The following is a 21,134-nucleotide window of genomic DNA, read 5'->3' on the forward strand; positions in this document are numbered from 1 at the left end:
CCCTTCTCCCTAGACTAGAGCTGATGTATGACAAAAGTTGTTTACCTCTCTCTATCACAGTGGGAAGAAGTGGACTTAGGTAAGTGTTCAGCCTGGAATTAGCATAGCAGAAAAAAACATCACTTCAGGCAATTTCTTTCTCCCTACCTACGATGTTTTCCATAGAGACTTTTTTTAAAATTACATTTATTTTAGGTTGAGCAGTACAGCAGGAGGCTAAACAAAGGGAAACTTCATCTATGCCTCTTCTGCATCTCGAAATGGCATTTGTCCCTGCAGATTGTGGACTGCTGGGAATGTAAAAGGGCTTCAATCAGGAAATCAAGGGGCACCAACATTGTGACCAATTAGCACTGTGTGTGCATGCACTCAGTGAAGTCACTGTAGGGACAAATCTATTTTCTTTATCTCTGAGCAATGCTTGGGACATAATCTGCAATTTCTTTAAAAGCAGAGAAACTTCCCCAAGTTAGATGGGTCCAAATGTTTCCAATGGGGGAAAAGGTTCGTGTCTAAAAACATGCCAGCTGGAATCTGCAGGTTTTCAGCTTCCCCCTTTCCAGGCCAAATTGCCAAGCTGGCTTTATCGTTGAAATGAACACGTCTGATTCATAAAACATTCATGCAGAGCTTTTACTCTCTTGGAAAGAAGGGAGCAGGCTGCTTCCAAGAAGGGAATGTGCTTTTTTGCTTCATGTGATCTTTCTGCCTCCACTAAAAAATAAGCAGAAGGCTGGTGCTGCCTCCACATTCCAGGAGCAGGCAGACAGGAGGGGGACCAAGGTGGCAAGCAAAGGGATGTCACAGTTTTTCTGCTGTGTCTCTTTGCTCAGGCTATTCTCAGCAAAGCCTTGTGGCAAAGCGCTGCAATGAGACCCGGGAGCACCCGTTTCCAAACCTGCTGCTCAGACTGGCACAAGCAGAGTGGATCATTTAAGTAAACCCCTTATCTCATATGTAAAATAGGAAAGAGGAATGCTTCGTTTTTTTCTGTCTGTTTATACCACTGATCTGCAGGGCAGGGACCAGCTTTGGGTGTGGGTCCATGACACAGCTAAAACAACTTACTTGCTGACTGTCATGAAGAAAGTGCTTGGTCTAACCTCACAGCGAGCTTGTTAAAGGAGAAAATGCATAGGAAACTCTTCTGCTCTTTGTTTTTAGCCCCTTCATGTTGTTTTTGTGCTGGCTGACCTCCCCCAGCTCACTATAGGGACAGCTTGGCTTCCCACAAGTGACAAGAGCAAGGTTACTTTGCTCCTTTTGTAGAAACTGGAGGTTTCATTTGCATTGCGAAATCATCCTCTTGCTTTAAAGGTGTCTGGGTGTGGTGGTAAAACAAGTGAGGAATGTGGGCACCCTACCTAGGCTGCTGAAATGTTTGCCCAAAGTTGCATGAGGCTTAAGGTTAGAGCCTCAGGTCAATGCCTTAGGACCTACAAGTACTTGAGCATACAATGGAAGAGGGAGAGAGGTGGAAAATAGTCAGAATCCTAATTTTCAGTGTCTGTTGTCTACTTGCAGGTAATTTTTGCAGCCACAGACAATGAAAGGGACTTGCTGGCAGCTCACCAGTGGGGGAAGGGGTCAGGGCAGGTGTCTAGATAGGCTGATAAGCCAGATCTGTGGCTGAAAATCTTTCTGCTCTAATGAACTCTATGGCAAGATTTTCTTGTGTTCAAAAGCCATCAGACACATACAGAGTACCCTGGGCTGTCAGAGAGGGGTGGATGAGAGCTCTGGGGAGTGGCTGCAGTGATTCTCTGGAGAAAAGGGGACAAGCAGGTGCCAAAACCTTCAGCAGATCCCTATGGCTCAGCCCCTGCCTCCTCTGTGGATGCTCATGTTACCAATCCAACCACACTAGCACAGCCCTGAGCTACATGTCAAGGGTTTACAGGCTGCACCTGCCTCCAGGGCCACAGCCTGTGCTCTCCAAGCTTGTGCTCTGCAAACGTGTTCCTGTGCTCTCTGCAGCACATACCCCAATGCTTTCCATGAGATCTACACAGGCTTTGTGGTGCTCAGCAGAGCTTTTGCTGCAGGTAATGCAGCTGTTAATGTACCTGTGCTAATGTATCTGGTTTGTGGAAGGCATGAGCTGCAGTCACAGCCTTGCAGACACACCATGGTAGGTGTTCATGGTGCACTCAGGCTGATTTAGAAGCTCTTCACCCATCTGTGCCTCCTCTCTCTCATTACTGTCTGGCTCATTCCTTCTCTGAGAGGGCACCGACTTCTCTCAGGAGGAAGCTCTGCTTGTTTAGCAGTGGCCTTTTGTGAAATTTAGGTATAATGTATCGTGGGGGATCTGTGGCTGCTGAAGACTGTGGTGTGGTGCTGTGCTCTGCACTGTGCTGCCATCAGCTGATGCAGCCCCATGAAGCTTTTAATGGTCAGGGCTCCCTTTCACTCCCTTTCATTCTCCCACAGTGGCACATTTAAGTAAAATGAGCCATTTGCCACCATCTTGGAGCTGTCTGGGTTCTCTCCCAGTGTCTGCCATTAAAAGGTAGGAATCCCTGTGGGTTATTTTCCTTAGTTCAGAAGCACTTGGGACCACGCTGTCTTCATGACCGTGTATTTTGCACTGGTGATACCTCAAGAGATTTAGTGGGCAAAACTGACTCCCAAGATTTTCCAATTTTGCTCAACAAAACAAATACGATGTAGATAACAAGTATAGTGAATAATATGGAGATCCATTCTCAGAGAACTATTATTCACTGAGCTTAACTCCAACACAATTTTTTTTCTCTCTTCAGGACATTTGTGGTAATAGTCAGATACAGGTTGCTGTTGTTACAGCAAATGTCTAGAAAGTGGTCAGGATGATCCATTCTCTTTCTTGTCTCTCTAATTTGCACCCTGCAGGCATCAGACCTCATTATTTGGGCTGCATTGGGATGATCTCTATATTTTCTGATGTGCAGAGAGCACATAACTTCTCTTCCTCGTCTGTGGTTGTGGATTTTGGGTAGATCCAGAGGGGATCAGTACGGTGTGGAGATGAACAGATATCTCAAAAAAAGTGTTTATTTCACAAATTAAGCAAAACATAAGAGGAACTAACTTGAAGACAACAAGCAGCTGATGAGCTTCTGTAATTTACATTTCAAACTTCTTTAATGGGCTTTGCTGATCAGTGATAGGAGCAGAATAGCTCCCAGTTTACCTGCAGGTGATCTGGAGACACAGACTGATCTCAGTAGGCATCATCCAGTAGAACATTATCTTAGAAAAGCTTTTCCCAAAGCCCTGGGCCCATTATGCTCATCTGAGCCCTGTGACCATATGTTGCTGTGGCTTTTGCCGTGGGTGCCAGCTGTGAAGCTTTCCTTCCATCACACATTGTCGTCTTCTTTTTCCACTTGGGCATCCAAGCAGCTTGAGAGCTGCAGGAATCACCCCATAATCATACCCTCCAGAGCAATTCCTCTTTAACACCTGGGTCACAGAGCTTGTGATGACAGTGAAGCACAACCAGGCTCCCACTTTCAGTTGTGAGCCCACCAGCCTTCATCACCACCATCGGCTGAGATGAGAAACCCACGCGGCAGGTGCTGTTCAGGTATGCAGTAGCAGAGAAACCAGATGGCTTCCAAGAGCATTTCAGTCCTTCCTGTCCTCTCTGCAGGTCTCTCAGCCATATTTCAGCCCCATCTGAGAAGGGAAAGTGCTGGAGTCCTGGAAGATGCTATGTCTTTCCCTCTCTCGTGGGTGACAGCCCTCTCCTCTGCTTGCAAATGAACATCAGGAATAAGATGCTTCGTTTCAGCCTGTCACTGTTACACAGTTCAAAATCCTCCAGTGATTTTTAGTCCTTCCTGTAGCTCGTCTTCAGAGCTTCATCCACTTTCAAAATGGTCATTGAGACCCATTTTGCTGCGTTAGTTACTGGATAAATAATACAAATAAATAATAATCTCCAGTTCAAGCCATTCACTAAACATCTGAATAGTGGCGTGGTGCTTACATATAATTCTCCTCTTTCTTAGGTGTCTTGAGCACTGTTAATTTTTTTTACCAGGTTGGAAGTAGAGCTCAGATTGCCACCATTTCAATACCTCTTTCCATTTCACCCAGACCATCATGGGCCACATTTTGATTACTGGTGAAAAAAATAAAATAAAAAGAGAAATAAAATAAAAATAAACTTACTTTATAGGTTTTCCCAGAGAAGTAGATGCCAAACTCTCCAGAAATCTGTCCTCATGAGATTTCCCAACTTTTTTGACCAGGTCCTGTTAACAGTCCTTTTCCAAGTTTGTGCTGAGGTAAGGAGGACAGGAAAACAGTCCATTGGGAAATCATACGAGAGTGGGTTCATGTGACAGATCGTTCTGCAACTTGTCATGCCGTGAATAGCAGAGCAACAGCCTTTCAGCACTCAACCATGTCACTGCCTGCCTTGCTTTTGATGGAACTGGGGTGAGTGCGTGCTTGTGGAAACAAGGAAAAACTTAACTAGCGCTTTTTATCTCTGCAAAAGGTCTGGTTTGCATTCTCATTCAATGTTTGCATAATATCCCAATTTAATTGCCATCCTGTTACTGTGGCCCCTGCTCCAATTGCTCTGTGCTGGCATGTAGGATTTGTATCCAGCATTGCTTTGAAGACAGCAGTGGAAACTCACTCCTGTTACACCAAGCATTGTGCAGAGGCCCCGGGGAAACTCAGCAGCTCTGGCCCCTTGCAGTCTAAAGGTACAAGTGACAGTGGGGGAAGCAGGAGGGAAAGGACTATCCAGCTGATGTGTGAGGTACTAGTGTTGCCAGAAATAGAAGCCCATGCCCTTGACTCATAACCACTCGTTATCTCCTGCTAAGATAAATGCCTTCCAGTCACGTGCTGTGCCTAAAGCAGGTTGCTCGCAAAGCAAGACCAAGGCCAGACTATCTGTTTGTAGGACATTTCTGCCATGGGACCTGCCACTCTGCAGTATTTGGGAAGGTCTGAGTGTAAGGTGCTAAAACTGAAAGACACAGACCTGTTGGAGTGAGTTCAGAGGAGGCCTTGAAGGTGATTAGAGGGATGGAGCACCTCTGCTAGGAGGAAAGGCTGAGAGAGCTGGAGCTGTTCAATCTGGAGAAGAAAAGGCTCTGCAGTGACCAAAGTGCTGCCTTTCAGTGCCAAAAGGGGATACAAGAAAGCTGGAGAAGGACTTTTTATATTGGCAGATAGTGATAGGACAAGGGGTAATTGGTTTAAACTGAAAGAGTGCAGGTTTAGATTAGATATTAGGAAGAAATTCTTGACTGTGAGGATGGTGAGACGCTGGCCAAGGTTGTTCAGAGCTGTTGTGCCTGCCCCGTCCCTAGAAGTGTTCAAGGCCAGATTGGATGGGGCTTGGAACAAACTGGTCTAATGGAAGGTGTCCCTGCCCACGGCAGGGGGTTGGAACTAGATGATCTTTGAGGTCCCTCCCAACCCAACGCATTCTATGATTCTGATATCACTATGAAAACTGTCCTCCAGGTAACGCTTGAGCAGGGCAGACAACCTGCAGGGCTCAGCCTGGGACTCCTCTCCATCTCTCTGTTACATGTTTGCCTGGAAATGTTTGGAAAAGTACATTCCCTCTCCTTATCCATCTGTATCAAAGACTGTAAAGCCATAGGCAGTGAAAACCTGACGACACAGGGGCCTTCCCTTAGTTCAGCTCTTTCATGCTCTTCTAGTTGCCTGTCCTTGTTGAGATCATCCCTGTTGACTGGGCTTGAATTTGTGTTTGAACTTGTTGCATCCTGCAGCTCACACCAGCTGCTACCATCGTGCCCTGAGAGGTAAAATCCAAGTCTGGACACTTCCTGTCACTAAATTTCTTTGGCTGGCAAGTCCCTTGATTCCCAGCCAAAGCAAATCAGTTTGGGAACCAAATGTTGGCAAATTTCAGGGTTTGAGAAGAGTGGACTCAACATGGGCTTTAAATGCAAGAGGATATGACAATATAGCTATGAGATCTTCTCAGGTGCACAACTTCATCCCACCTTTTCTTCCTTCCAGAGTGTAGAAACCACATTTACATCTGAGCAGGACAGGTCTGATGGGGCAAGCAATTTCCCATAACCACGGGGTTACTTCTCACAGCAGGCAGCTGCTCACAGCTGCTGTTTCCCACTGTGGACACACACAGCTTTGCTGTTATGATGCAGGGGGAAAACTTGAGCTTTCAAACCCTAACAAGCTATTTGCTTCGCCTTCTCTGTCTCTTCACACTCCTGACCTCCGTATCCAGCCGTGAAGGCATTTTCTGGTGTAAAACTAGTGTTGAGCAGAGTGCCAGCAGGTGAAATCCCAGCCTCTCCTGCTGCTCTGTAATTAGCAGCCCCTAATATGGAGCAGTGTTTGACCCTTTGACATTTTTTCCTAAGGCTTTTATTAATTTGACACTAGTTTTCATAGCAACTCGCCAGAGAGCTGTAACAAACACTCAGCTGTACCTGAAAGAAAATGGGGGGGTTATCTTCCCAAAAGGTTATCCCAAGCGTCAGAGGCCAACTGCGGTTTGAATCCTGGGGAACACTCCAACTGTTTGATGGACAAAACATAGAGAATTAAAGTGGGAACAGTACAATTTAAAAGCAGGGTTTGTGTCACCTTGAGCTACTGAGCTCTGTTATCGTGGTCTATCAAAACTCCTACTCTCCGTGGAGCAGGCAGGAAGGGGACTTTTAACACCCCAATGTCACTGTTTCTGAGGGCACTCTGCCTTGTCACCTCTCAGGTTATTAAAAATAAAGAGTTGTTTCATTTGTTAGCTGATGGAGAATTTTTTCATCTTCTGAAGTGGGGTTTTCTGTTATTTCTACTAAAAATTGATTCTCAGTGCTCTTGTGATCCCTCTGCTCATGCTCTGTCCATTTCTGGTGGGAGCACACTGTTGCACAGTAATTCTTGGACACCTCAGATTGTCTCTTGTTTTGGGCCAGACACTGATAATGGCCACGATAGTGACCATTATCATATAGTGACCAAATGCAAGTTTTCGGTATTGTGTTTTTTTGGCGGACTTAAACTTTTGGTTTCGTGTGTTGTTTTGTCTCAGGGTCCTTTACCCTAATGCAATTTAGTGGCAGTGTTCACCCAGCATATGCTCAGATTCACTGAAGATCTCAGCAAAGCCTCCATAAAATGGCCTGTGGTTGAGGCAGGAATTCTCTCCTCCTTTACTCCCCGTGACAACAGAATATATAATGATTTGTGCCTATTAACTGCAGGTGGTCTTACAGGGGTCTTCCTGATGCTCATTTTGGTGAGCAGGTAAATAGCCCCATGCTGCTGTCCTTCCCCAGTTGCTTCTGTTTGCAGTGAGGTGAAATGAGATGGACTGCAGCTTGCTTTCATTTGCGAAGCAAAATCATTCCTAGGTGTAGGCAATTTTGGGATGAAGGCAAGGACAAAGAGCATCCAGACATCATAAAGCAGCAGTCTGTGTCCAAATCATACCCCAATGCATTTTCACAGCTGCCAGCAGAGAGGGGTAGCCAGCCATATAGACAACAGCTGCATTGCCAAGGAACAAAATTACAGAGCCAGATGTTCTTCTTGGAAGTACATTACACCGAACTTGGTAGATGAGTGCGGTAGCTGCCAAGTGCTTCTCTTATTTGGTCATAGGTAATGATCCCTCTATCAGGGAATGCAGAGGAAAAAGACCACACAGAATATCCTCATCAAAATGTTGTACTTGAAACATTAACTTCTCTTGGACCAAGAAGATTTGGGAGCTCCATGGCAACCTTCACATCTTTTTTGAAAGAGAATGTTGTTTACTACCAGGCATGAAGTGAGAAATTTACAGTTACTGAAGCCAAATGCTTTCAAGGTATTTGCTACTGAAAGGTGACTAAGATATAATTTTTATAGCAACCACAGTTGTTTGTGGGCGCTGTTGTAGTTCTCAGCTCAGACTGCAAGTGAGAAGGAGAACTTCTGGTTCTGTCTCTAAAGCAAATACCTGGAGGTCGGGTTTCTGAGGACGTATTTGTGCTGCAGCCATGCTTGGAATGCAGACCCAGTCTAGCTTTAAACTAGCCAGCTGGGTGTCAGTAGAGACTGGCCATGGCAGTGCTGAGCACCTTCATCCACTGTGTCTGTCTTCATTGGAAAATTTTGAAGCCTGGTGTTGCCTGTGTTTCTGTCTGGAGCTAACACTGTGAGCGTCCTTGGTGCTCTTCAATGGCTCCATGTAGGCACATAGGCTCGCATTCCTGACAGCTAATCAGATGCAGCTCATGAAAGTGGCTGACCTGGGGAATCTGGTTGCCAATGGAGAAGGATTAATAACTCTTTAGCGAGATCCATCCCTCCACATACCCCAGACACCTCTGTAAGTACTAATCTAGTGAGAACTTAGATGACTGAGTTTTTGGAAATAAGTAATATTGGCAACTCTGAGATAACTGGAGAGATAATTCATGTCTTGTGTCTCTTCAGTCATCTTTCTTAAACTCTCTGAATTTGATCTTTTTCTCCTGGGACTCACAAGCAAACCCAATTCTTTCTTGAAGTACCTTCTATTTAATAGCCAAAGAAACTCAAAACAGCGCAAATCCCTCTGCCAAATAAATCTGTCAGTAAGGAACTTACCCATAGAAATTACTTTGGCCCAACATTTCCTGTATATAATATTAAACTTACTCCTGCACCATCAACGAATTTAAGATCCAACATCTCTGGGATTGCAACAGAGCCCAGAAAAACTACAGACCATAAATGAAACCTGCAGATCATACGGAGGGATTTCTTTGCCTCTGATTACATCTAGTTTATGGCCCTTCCACTCATCTGCAGCTGAGGGAGGGAATCGGTCAGGTTAAACACTGAGGGTTTGGAGTGACAGCACACCATGCTGCTTTACGTATTTTCCAGGGATTTAGGGACAATAAGTTTCTCTCCCCACCTAGTGGTCATTAAGAGACTTTTATCAGAGCAGCAGCCTAAACCAGGGTGCTCAGCAGCCCTCTGCCAGCGATGCATTTTCCAATTTTCCCATGCCAGCAAGGGAGGAGGCAGTTGCTCCTTTTGCTATAGGTTATCTAGCTCAGATGAAAGCAGAGGGGAGGGTTCCTGGAGGATTACCTTTGTTTCCAGTGCTCTCTTACACAAAACATTACAAGGGTAAGAAACTGAACTGATGGTAGGAAATGATTGTGAACCAATGACTTGGCAGTGGCCACTAGTTTTTCCTTCCTCTGTAATCCTCCTTCTGTGGGTTTTGTGGTGAGTGAGAGCAACTTTGAAATATGACAGGCACAGAAACATCTTCATTGCTCGATAGCATGTTTGGCCCAGCTGTGGTTAAGTCTTTCTGCAAAGAGCATGGCTTTGGGTGAGGGAAGAGGAACGTGAAATTAAAATGAATGTGGATGCTAAGCAAAGCTGATACCAACTTTCCTAAATTTGAATAAGGGAGCCAGGAGAGTAAGTAGTGAAAGAAAACAAAGTTGTTTGAATTATTCCCATTCCAGTGCCCTAAGGTGTTATCAGTAGCATGGGAAAAATATATATAAAGCAATAACGTGGTCACAATATTAACACAAGACAGTCCACTACCTTCTCAGAGACTTCTCATCACTCACAGTCTATAAGACTGCTAACTGGGGAGTGGTCCTTTGGGGAAAGCAGTGCTTTTTTTCTGCTACCCTCTTTTAAAGCAGGTCATGAAATACAGCACAGAGAGCAGCCCCAGTGATACCTTGTGCTGACTCTGGGTTACCCAGGGATGTCTCCTTGCCTCAGAGCTAAATGAACCTTGCCACGTTTTCCATCTCTTCCCTGTAGTTTTGTTAATCTGCAACTATGAAATGAGAGCAGTGATATTTTTTTTGCTGTGAATAAAACTTTGAAAATGAAAATTGAAAAGCGTAATTAAAGACCTCAACTACATTGAAAGTGCTGGCAGAGGCTTATTATTTGCAGAACAGCTCAAATGTCCTTTCCTCCAGACAGACACGAGCCAGGGAGACCCAGTGGCTGTGCTCCTGTCCCTCATGCACAGGCAGGGTTAAGACAGAGGTCCCAGCTCATGCTGCTATTGTTTCCCCCAACAGACAAAGTTCCTAAAGGACCCTTGTAGAAAATCCCTGGAATTTAGGGCTGCACTGATTTCTTTGCCCCTTATCTCTGACTGCAGAGCCAGGTGCTGCTCCACCATCTCACCCTGACCACACCTAATTCAGCCCTTGCTGATGAGCCTTCCCCTCCTGCACACTAGTAAAGTCTTTTGGTTGAGATTTGAACTTCTCTAAGCTCTATCAGACTGGGACAAGCTTCCCTGGAGAGGAGGCAGATGTTTCCCCTTAGACTTCCCATGAACTGCCTCAGCTATCAGACTGACTTTGTCTTTAATAAATACCTAAAATAGGAAGAGAATCTAAAAGCCCATGGGCACCATGGGAAGGGATCAAATTGTCCTTTGGCTCAGGTGAGGAGGAGAAATAAAAGTCTGGCAGAGGTTTTCTACATGTGACACCATCTTTCTGGAAGGTATAGTGGGATCAGTTGGGATGGAAGAAGTACATGTTAAATTTCTTGTCATCTCAAACCTACTTATTATTTTCTCTACTTGGCTCTACAGAGACCTTTCCTGCTGTGCCTTACAGTGGTGTAATAAGGCAGATGGAGAGAAATGTGCATCTTCTCTCTAGCTCTCTTATCAATACCTTTGTTCAACAGTAAATAACAAGGAAATAGAGCCTGCTTGTCAATGTTCCCAGCTGCCGTGGCTTTCTTTGTATATACAGTCAGATATTTATTGCTAACTGTTTTGAAATATATAACAGCATGGGACAGTGCTGTGGACACATTGTCCACAGATATTACTGACAGCCAGTGTTAGATATCTTGTGTTTTTTTTTTGTTTTGTTTTGTTTTTTGTTTTTGTTTTTGTTTTGTTTTGTTTTGGTTTTTTGTTTGTTTGTTTTTTGTTTTGTTTTGTTTTGTTTTGTTTTGTTTTCAGTAGATGTTTCCTTTTCAGAGGATGCCAGAGAAGCTGTCAAGGCAGTCAAAGGCAGACTAAGTCACTAATTGATCTCAAATTAGGTTAGTTTGGCAGCTAACCCTAATTTACACCTTGAACATCTAAAAGGTATGTTTCCAGGGGTATGTAGGTGCTGATGCCTCACTGGCACAGCTCCATGAGTGTGTAAGGGGAGTGCATCCCCTTCCCCACCAGCATCATGTCTCCCGGCCCCTGCCTGGTCACACCTGGTTCTGGTTTGTCTGTGGGCATATCCTGCCCTCCTTGGTGTGTATGACCCTCGTAATTGAGGCCACCTGCATGTTCCTGGAGCTTTACTTTGCCTCATTAACATGAGGAATGGAAATATTGAGTACAGCTGAGCAGGACTGACCACTGCAGGAGCCCATGTGTGTCAGTCTGAGGACAACTGGTTGTGACAAGTTTTTGCAGGCTCCTGGAAACCACATTATCCTTGTTTCTCATCACTGAAATCAAGACATCCAAAGTCTACCACCTCCCACCTTACCAGTCATCCTGTCAAAGAGGGAAATGAGTTTAGGATGGGTACAACGTGTTCTTGACGCATCCACTCTAGCTTTTTTAAATCACTCTATTGTTCTCCTGGTGTTTATAAACAGATTGTTTAATAATTTGTGCTATTTTTTTTTCCAGACTGATGGTTTTATGGTTCCCCAGATCCTCATTTTCCACTTTTACAAGTGAGGCGTACTCTGTTTACCCTCCTGGTATGCAGCGCAAGTAATTTCATGTGAAGAAGCAGAAAACTGATATTGTAACAACTATTCTGAGTCATCCTGAGGGTCGATCAGGAACAACGGCAGGGATAGGACCTGAATGTTCAGGGTGATAACAAGGCAGCAGGGAGGGGCTGTGCCAACAGTGGGGTCCCACCTTTGCAGAGGGTGGGTGGCAGAAGCAGTGGCTCAGTCAGGAGAGAAGAGCATCTGTCAGACAAGAATTCCACATGCTGGAGTATGGCTGGAATCCCAACATTTGGGTATTTGGCTCCTGGTATTTTGACATTTTGAAAGTGGAGTGTTGACTTGGTGCACTGCTGTCCATCTCCCGGTGTGGAAAAGCCAAACTTGCCTTTTCCAGAATGCACTGGTGGCCTGAAAGAACTGAAAGGTCAAAGTAAGACATGTAGCTTCTGTCATAGCCACATTAATCTCTGGTGTTTAAAAAAAAATGAAAGAACCTTGTAGTTTAATAAAAAGTGAATTAACTTCCCAAACAGTTTATTTTTAAAAAAGTTTATTTTTCTCTGGCATTGCATGATTGACCTATTTTGATGGATTAGGTACTGGGACATGATGCTTATATAAACTTTCTTAATAAGCTATGCTAGGCACAAACATCCCTTATGAAAACTATTATGTACTTGCTGCTGATAACTGTATCCTTGTTATTGTTCAGAACATAATACAAAGCAAAAGAACAGAGAATCCATAAGACACCTGCATAATTAATTACTTTATAATTTTCCCTTTGCTTGTCTTTGCATGTAAGAAAGAAAACGTTTAAATACGACTGTTTTGTGTTTATAGTTTCTGTTTCTCACAGCTTAGAAAATGAAAGTTTGGGGAAATCACATAATTCCGGTGATAATGAATTTTATTTTCTAACACCTTTGATGTGTAAAATAACATGAAATATACTTTTACTTAACATTAATCAGGAGTAGTGATAGTATTGCAGTGATTCCTGAGGCTCTCTGTTTACTGTGTGGGATTGTGGCTCAACCTCAGCCCCTTGCTATGCAATGTGAGTCCTGTGCATGGCAATTCGACTTGATCCACTAAAGGAAACAAAGAGATGACTGAATTCCTGAAGATGAGGGCATATTTTAGCATTTGCAGGATCAATCCCTTAATTTGACATTATCCTTTTAGGGTAAAAACATCAGGATTGTAAACTACAGTACACATTGCAGCATACTGGGCTACTGCCTCCACAGTGCAGAAAGTGATTGAAAAGATGTTGCTACTTCTAGTTACCAGTTTTATGTGTACAGAGGCAGCAACCACAGATGAAATCTTCCATCTCTTAGTAGAACCTGGATCCCCTTTTCCTCAGCAAAGAGAAAGGAGCTGCCTGCTTTTGTACCAATTCTATGAAGAATATAACATTATTACATACTATTCCATGTTGCAGCACATTTTTGCATGACAGACACACTACTTTTTTGGCAGAGCCCCTGGAGAGGCTGTGTGTGGTGTGTGTCTGTCATGTCCTTAGTGCTGCTTGCAAATCTCCCGTCCTGTGTCACGCATGGAAGAGTATTCGGGTCCCCACCTGGTTTAAAGTGGTCCAGAGGGCTGAGATTGGGCTGAAGTTTTTCTCTTTCCCCAATTTTTCCTAATATCAAACCTGAACCTCCCATGGCACAAATTGAGGCCATTTCCTTTTGTCCAATTGCTTGTTACTTGGTAGAAGAGAGTGACCCCCACCTGGCTGCAACTTCCTTTCAGGGAGTTGTAGAGAGTGATAAGGTCCTACCGAGCCTCTTTTTCTCCAGGCTAAACACCCCCAGCTCCTCAGCTGCTCCTTACAGGATTTGTGTTCCAGATCCTTCCCCAGCTCTGTTGCCCTTCTCTGGACATGCTTCAGCACCTCAATGTCTCACTTGTAGTGAGGGGCCCAAAACTGAACCCAGGATTTGAGGTGTGGCCTCACCAGTGCCCAGCACAGGGGGACAGTCACTGCCCTGGTCCTGCTGCCCACACTGTTGCTGATGCAGGCCAGGATGTCACTGGCCTTCTTGGCCACCTGGGCACACACTGGCTCATGATGAAGATTGCCAAGTCAAGTCCCTCTTTTAGTTCTACCATTGTGTTCTTTCCTTCACACCACAAGTTTTAAGTAAACTTTGCTGATGGTTTCTTTTCCCAGTGCCTTTCTGCAGTGCTTTCACACGTGACAGACAAAAGCATTTTAAAGTGATTATTTTTTTCTTAATACTAAAGCAGCTGCATCATGTTCCCAAGTCAAATATCCTCATTATTTAAAACAGATCTCTTCTTCATTCCTTCAGTATTTTGTCAGAAGAAATTAAGTCAGCAGAAAAAACGGTCACAAAGCCCAACTGCCAAATATTTCCATTACAGAGAGCTCTCAGTCAAGTGTCTGCAGACATAATGAACAGGAACTGCAGCCAAGTTCACAGTGTATTGGAGACAATTTAATGAGAAGCTCACAGGAGAGACTGCAGCTTACTTATATAGGCATACCCCTTTTCTCCCTAAAAAAGTACTTAAAAAGTGGAAGGTTTGATGGTAGGGCCACTAGAAGTATTGAGAAAGGAAAGTCCTTTGGCATAGTCTGTCAGTATGCTGATGTGCAATAAATGGTTGGGGTCAGCTGCAATGTACACTCACCTTGGTTCTTGGGGAAATGACACAAGGGCTGCTCAGGAAAATTAATCCTCTGCTTTCAGTGGAAGCAGCAGGATTACTGGCTTCAGTACTCTTATGTCCTGTTGTTCCCTGGTAATGGAGAAGCTGTGTAGGTCCCTGTGGTTGGGAAGGACTGTGATCATGGCCGATCATCTACTTTAGCTTTTAAAAAAAGCCATAGCTGTGAAGACACCTCACAAGACATACACAATCACTTTTTTTCTTTCCTTTGTGGCTGATAAAATGGCCCTGACTAAGGAAACAATGTCTTGCATCCTAAGAATATATCTCAATAGAAGTGAGGTAAAAGTGGGCAATGACAGCAATGTTGCCACTGGCATCACTGAGTGTTTAGGAATACCTTGGAGGTGTTGAACAGCCTTTGGTGCAGAGACTCCTCCGTTTTGGTGATAACCTCACTAACTTAGTGGTGCAACACCTCTAAAACAGCTCAGGAAAGCATCTGCCCCTGATAATATGAAAAAGGAAATAATCAAAATAGCAGAAATCAGCCATGGAGTGTTATTTGAAGATGATTAATTGACACTGACCACCCAGAAAGAGCAGAGGCTGAGTAAATTACACTTTATGAAACAGGGCATTGAAAAAGCTGGAGTATGTGTAATCTTTCCTAAATGGTAGAGAATCTCTGACCAGATCCTAAGTCAATGATAAGGGACATGAGGAAAAGGTACACTTTTTTTTTTCTCTTGGTTAGTTGGTTGGTTTGGCCTTTCCCACTGAGTTATCTTTTTAAATAAAACCTAGGTAAGGGATGTTGGTGTTTGAGCAGTCAGGCCATCCATAAGCCAGGCTGGCAGGTTTCTGACCCTCTGAAGCTGACTCTGAAGGTACATCTGGTACAGAACTAACAATCTGCTGAGGAAACAAAAGGACATTTCCCTTTGGCTTTTGGGAGACATGGAAATGCACAGCTCCCCAGTAACCTACAAAGGACATGAAAGCTGAAGCCTTCTCCTTTTCCAGGAGATGGAAATCCCTTAGATACCTCCTGAAGGCAGGCAGCAAGCTGTTTGCTAGGATTAAGGTTTTGTTTCATTTCTGCTCCCTTGGAAAGAGCTGGTGTCACTGCAAAGACCAAGATGGAAAGCTGGATAGGAAAAAAAAATAAAATAAAAGGAAATTCAAGGATATATTCAAAAGTTAAAGGATGGTGTCTGAGACAGAATGTATTTAAAAAGTGGAAACAGGAAATGTGTCTAAGAAAATAAATGAGTACTGACTGAAGATTTGAGGGGGAGGACTAAACTGACCCAGGGTGTGATTTTGTTGGCTTTTTTTAATGTTGCTCCTGGGATGAGTTTGGCTCAAATTCTGTAAATGTCAAAAACAGGTCAAAAGATAATTGTTGATGTTATTTGCACTTATACTTGCTCATGGTGGTTGCTGTTCACTGCTAAGGCTCCTGAGAGGATTAGTAATACAACTAACGAAGACTAATAATGCAGGTAAATTAGTTTGCACCTGATGTAGTGTAGTGGGCTATTTTTAAAACTGAGATGATGTAACTGGGAAATCTGTACTCATTTTAAAGTTCCAGATGGTTTTAGAGTGAAGTCTGATTTTCTGAAAAAAATGCCTCAGATACATCATCTTCAAAACATCTGTATTTAAATCATGTCTGTCTTGTCCTGTATGATGAGCAAGGTATGTAGTTTCCTCTACTCTTCCAGGAAATGTGATTTATGATTTTATACTGTGCAGCAGAAATAACAAAATGGAAACTGAATTAAGAAGAAGCAAATTTGGTTGCTGTGCAGGGATGGGGTCCAGATTTGGTTAATTACTTCACACTGAAGGAATGACCACTTTAGCTGTGAAATCACTGCCCTGCATGTGATTTGGCAAGTCTTCTAACAACCAGTTCATACCCATAAACTGAACTCTTGACACTGCCTGTCCACCCATGACAGTACAGTGTGATTTTTTTTTTCCCTCTCAGTCCCTGTTTTTCACATGCACATTGTGTTCTTGTCTGGTGTTTGGGGTCTTGGTAAAATTCAGGCTGAACTTCCTTTCAGATTACTGAGTTTGGATAGATAGTTCCCCTGGGACGTGAGGGGCAGCCGAGCAGAAAAGATGAGGCTGCAGAGCAACACACCCTCATCTTCCTTCCCTCATACCAAGTCAGGGATTTGATGTGGAGATAGGGAATACTCCCACAATGCTTTTTAAGAATAAGCTTTTCCCCAACACTTTTCATATACAGATTTTCATATTATTTTCTGTAAAAGTGCATTTAAATGCTCTGATGTTAGTCTTATTCTCTTTCTACCATTTGTGACCCCTTAAAAATTAAGCTGCAGGCCTTGGGCAGCAAACTGAAATCCACCAGCTGGAGTGTATCCCATACCACATTGCTTGGAGCAGCCAACATAGTGTCTGCAAGTTTGGCACGTCCTTCCCTTCTCTGAGCACCTTGCAGCAGTACAGCAAATAAACCAGCTCTCACGTCTGTTTAAAACATGCTCTTGGCCCCTCTTCGGGTAGGAAAATTGTGGGCAGAGAAATGTTTTGTTTAGGTTGGAGTTTTTTTGAGCATATGCATGTGAGGTCTTTATGGAAAACTCTTCTCCAACAGCCAACAGCATGTGTGTGTGATACACATCCAGGAAAGGACTTGGAGGAGATTTCCTGGAGCTCTTGTTCATGAACCCCAAACACCCTAGTACTGAAAGAAGGTTTTGATGGGAAGTCTGCTTTGCAAAATTCCTGGATGCCTTTTTGCCTTCCTGACTTTAATTTACAGGACAGCTTGTTGTGCCCCTTTGTAGCACTAGGAAGTTGTGTTGATTAATATGCGTTACCTGTGTGTTAGTTTTAGTTTAATTTCTGTCCCCAGCTGAAAAATAGAACAAATTGTTGCAAGGAAACTAGTAAACTCCTATGGTGTCACAGAACTGCAGCCAGTGGGTCACACAGCTTTTAAAGCCAAAGTTGTGATGGTCAGAAGGTAAAACTTCAGGTGGAATAACAAGAAAAAATTCCCAATGGTGCATTGTACCAGGCCTTTGAATAATGCATGTAAGGAGCGTCTAAAGTCCAGTAAAAAGGGTAATTTAATGAGCAAGAGGAACCCTGGTGAGTGGGCACCAGGGACCAGCTGGGTATATGGAGGGGTAATGTGGCTTCTGGCCCTTTCTAGTGTGTCTGATTTTGTTCATGAACAATAACTACTGAACATCTTAATCTATGCTTAATTCTGGTTATTGTTAAATGTTTTCTTCTCTGTTGTTTCTCCAGGGAAATGTTAAATTATTCTTTCTTTTTTTTTTTCCTCCCATCTCTCTATTGGTGTTTATCTCTTCCTGGAAGAAATCCAAGTCTAGTAATTAAGGCACTAGGAACAGTCAGAGGTTTGATCAGTAGATAAAACGTAATTATAACAGATCTACGAATCTCTCTGCAGTAAATATTTTAGCACCTTAGGCCAAATCCCCATTAACATAAACAGAGTTATTGGAGATCACACTGTCTTACACCTGCTGGGGATCTGTGTAAAACTGCATTGACAGCTCCATTGTGGTTGTGTGGGAAAACTTAAAAAAAAAAAATTACCTAAGAAAGATGATGAGGTGTGATACTCTGCCCAGCAGGCAGTTTGGATGAAAGATGTGGGTTTTTTCTCACATCCTGTGATATATACTGGCTTATCTTTTTTCCCTTGGCTGTTTTCAAATATCCTGAAATAGAATTATGTCTGTATGGGTAAAATTCTCAGAACTGATCTCTTTGGTCGCAGTGGTGAGTAGTTGTATTACATACATTAATTAGGGAAGTGGTGTAACTTATTCCCTAATTTGGGTGCTTAGGTGAGGGGTGATAAAAACATTTCACAGACAAAAAAAACCCCCAAAATTCCCCAAATCCCATAATTTCTGGGTATCTTGTTTACCCTCCTGCTGAAGTCTGGAGCAGGTTTCCATGCCATAGCTAGTGGCACTCACTATTTCTGGCCTCCCTGACCTGAGAAAAGGGTCTTATGGGACATCCCTCGAAGTTTCCCTCAGCTGTGAGCCCTGGGGGAGACTGAGATCAAGTGTTATCCACTGAACCTGCAAAGTGCCAGATGTTCTGTCGCCTCCTCACCCCTCTGGCATGGATCAAAGGCTGTAAAGGGACACATGGAAAGGTTGCCTGCCCCTCTGGCACATGTGCTGGTTTTGGCTGGGGTAGAGCTAATTTTCTTCTCAGTGGCTGGTATGGGGCTCTGCTTTGGGTTTGTGCTGAACACAGGGTTGGTAATACAGAGATGTTTTTTGTTATTGCTGAGCAGGGCTTACACAGAGCCAAGGCCTTTTCTGCTTTTCATACTGCCACACTGAGGAGACTGAGAGTGCTTGGGAAGCTGGGAGGAGACACAGCTGACCCAAATTGACCAAAAGGATGTTCCAGATCATATGCCATCATACTCAGTGTATAAAGTGGGGGAAGAAGGAGAGGGACATTTGGAGTGACGGTGTTTGTCTTATTAAGTTATCATTATGTGTGATGGGGCCTTGCTCTCCTGGAGATGCTGAACACCTGCCTGCCCATGGGAAGCAGTGAATTAATTCCTTGTCTTACTTTGCTCAGCTTTTGCTTTCCCTGTTAAGCTGTCTTTATCTTAACTCACAAGTTTTCCAGCTTTCACCCTTCGATTTTCTCCCCGATCCTGATGGTGAAGGAGTGAGTGAGTGGCTGTGTGGGGCTTGGTTGCTGGCTGGGGTGAAGCCATGACAGCATGGAAAGGGAAGGACTTTTGGGTGGAACCACAGTCCTATAGGAGAGAAAATTTGCTAAGGAGACTGTATGGATGAACCACAACACAGTTTGAGAAGCCATCCCCACTCCAGGCTGTGTTGGCAGTCTTTTCAGCTAATCAAGACTTAATTCCTAAGGAATTTAAAGATTTTAGCACAGAAAAAATAATGGGAACTGGTGGGGGCGGTGAGCCATGCTGCCACCCCCTATGATGTGTGCTAACCACTGCTGCCAGGTAGAGGGGCTGAAGCATTTTCACGTGTGAGATCTTCACTGAAGGAAGGGAGCTGAGCAATCAGCTTTCTCCTTGGTCACAGATGGCCTTTGTAGGGTTCAGGATCATGCTCAGAAGTAGTAATGGAATCTTATATAGAAATGAACATTTAAGCCATTGGGCAACCTATTTGCTTTACTCCTTCTTGTGGCAGTTGTTTGCAGAAATTGCCTGATGAATATTTTGGAGGGTGCTTGCCATCTGATTGCATCTCACTGGGAGGTGGTGGTTCAGAAACTAAAAGGCATCAAAAGAAAGACAAAAGAGAGGAAAGACGAAAATCAAAAAGAAAGTGAATTTTAAAGTCATGGAAGCCTAGTGGCAATTCCTACTCACCAAGACTGAGGAGCACAGGTCCTGTAGGAGAGGTTAGGCAGCAAGGGCAGCAGCAGTTAGATGGGAACAGACAGCTTATTGCATAGTAAAAGAAACTAATCCCTCAGTGTGTCTTCCTTCAGAAGCAGAAGAAATAATGTAGCTCACTAACACAATAAAGAGTTTAAAGAAAGCATTGAATAAGAACATAACATTATTATAATATGAAGAAATATAGTCTCATTAAAATGTTAGGTACTTAATCCTTTAGAAAACAGAGGTTTCAGGGAGATGACAGTAAAAGTTAAGTCTATAACTCTTCTTGTATTAAGATACAACATTATGTAACATAAAGTATAATATAATATCATCATCATGGCTAGGCTTCGTGAACGAAAATTTAGGAAGGCTCTATCCACGTTTGTTACAAATAATACAATATAGTAGTATAATAATATAATAAAATTAAAAAGGCTTCTGTTCTTCAAAACCAGGGTCCAAGGCTCATCTGGCCTTTCTGGGTGGCCTCTTTCCTTATGTGGAGTTGATATGAAAACACTTACCTCAAGCTCATGTCTGCACTGAACGTGTGATCAAAGAGCAAACCGCGGCGATCTTTAAAGTCGTCACAAAGCCGCATGTCTGCAGAAGACGTATTTCATTATGATTTGGAGAGGCCAAAAGCATCTTTTCCCTTCAAGGTTTGCCAATTCATTTGAAACAAGACGTAAAGGATGCATCTGTGCAAAAGGCTTGGAGTTACACAGCTGCAAGGGGGGGGGAGATGAGTTGTTTATCTCTTCAGAAGTCTCGCGTTCGCGCAAGCAAACGCTGCACAGATTGGAGAGGATGTGCCCCACACCACACAGCGACGTCTGTCTACGTCTGGCTGTGAGTGCTCAGAGGGGAAAAACTGTGGTTGGCTCTGACCAAAAGCAATAATGAGAAAAGCTCGTGGCAGCACCAGCACATCTATAAAACAGAGTGATGTTCCCGTAGAAATATGCCACTGTGGTTAAATACAGACCAAGAGAAAATATACCCCATGCAGATATCTTGATCATATGGTTTCTGGCAGGGGAAAACAATTAGAAGGAGGGATTCTCAGGCACAAATTTACTTTCTTTGGGCTGAGCAGCATTTGTGAAGTAAGAAATGTAGATCTCAGCCATGCCAGATACTCCGCTGCCCTTGGCAGTTTCATTGCATTTTGGTGTCAGAGGGTTGTCCCAGGGGCAGTCAGTAGTTGTGGGTTATCTGGGTTCCAGGGAAACACACCAAATTAGTTTATTTTGGGAAAATGTGTTTTGCAAACAGTGAAGAAAGATCAAAACCCATGAAGTGACAACTTTCATTTCTATGGGATATTTTTATCCTCTGAAACAGAACTTGGTAATGA

This window comes from Manacus vitellinus, unplaced genomic scaffold, assembly GCF_001715985.3.
Source record: "Manacus vitellinus isolate BGI_N305 unplaced genomic scaffold, ASM171598v3 scaffold_6_pilon, whole genome shotgun sequence".
In the NCBI taxonomy this organism is placed as follows: Eukaryota; Metazoa; Chordata; class Aves; order Passeriformes; family Pipridae; genus Manacus; species Manacus vitellinus.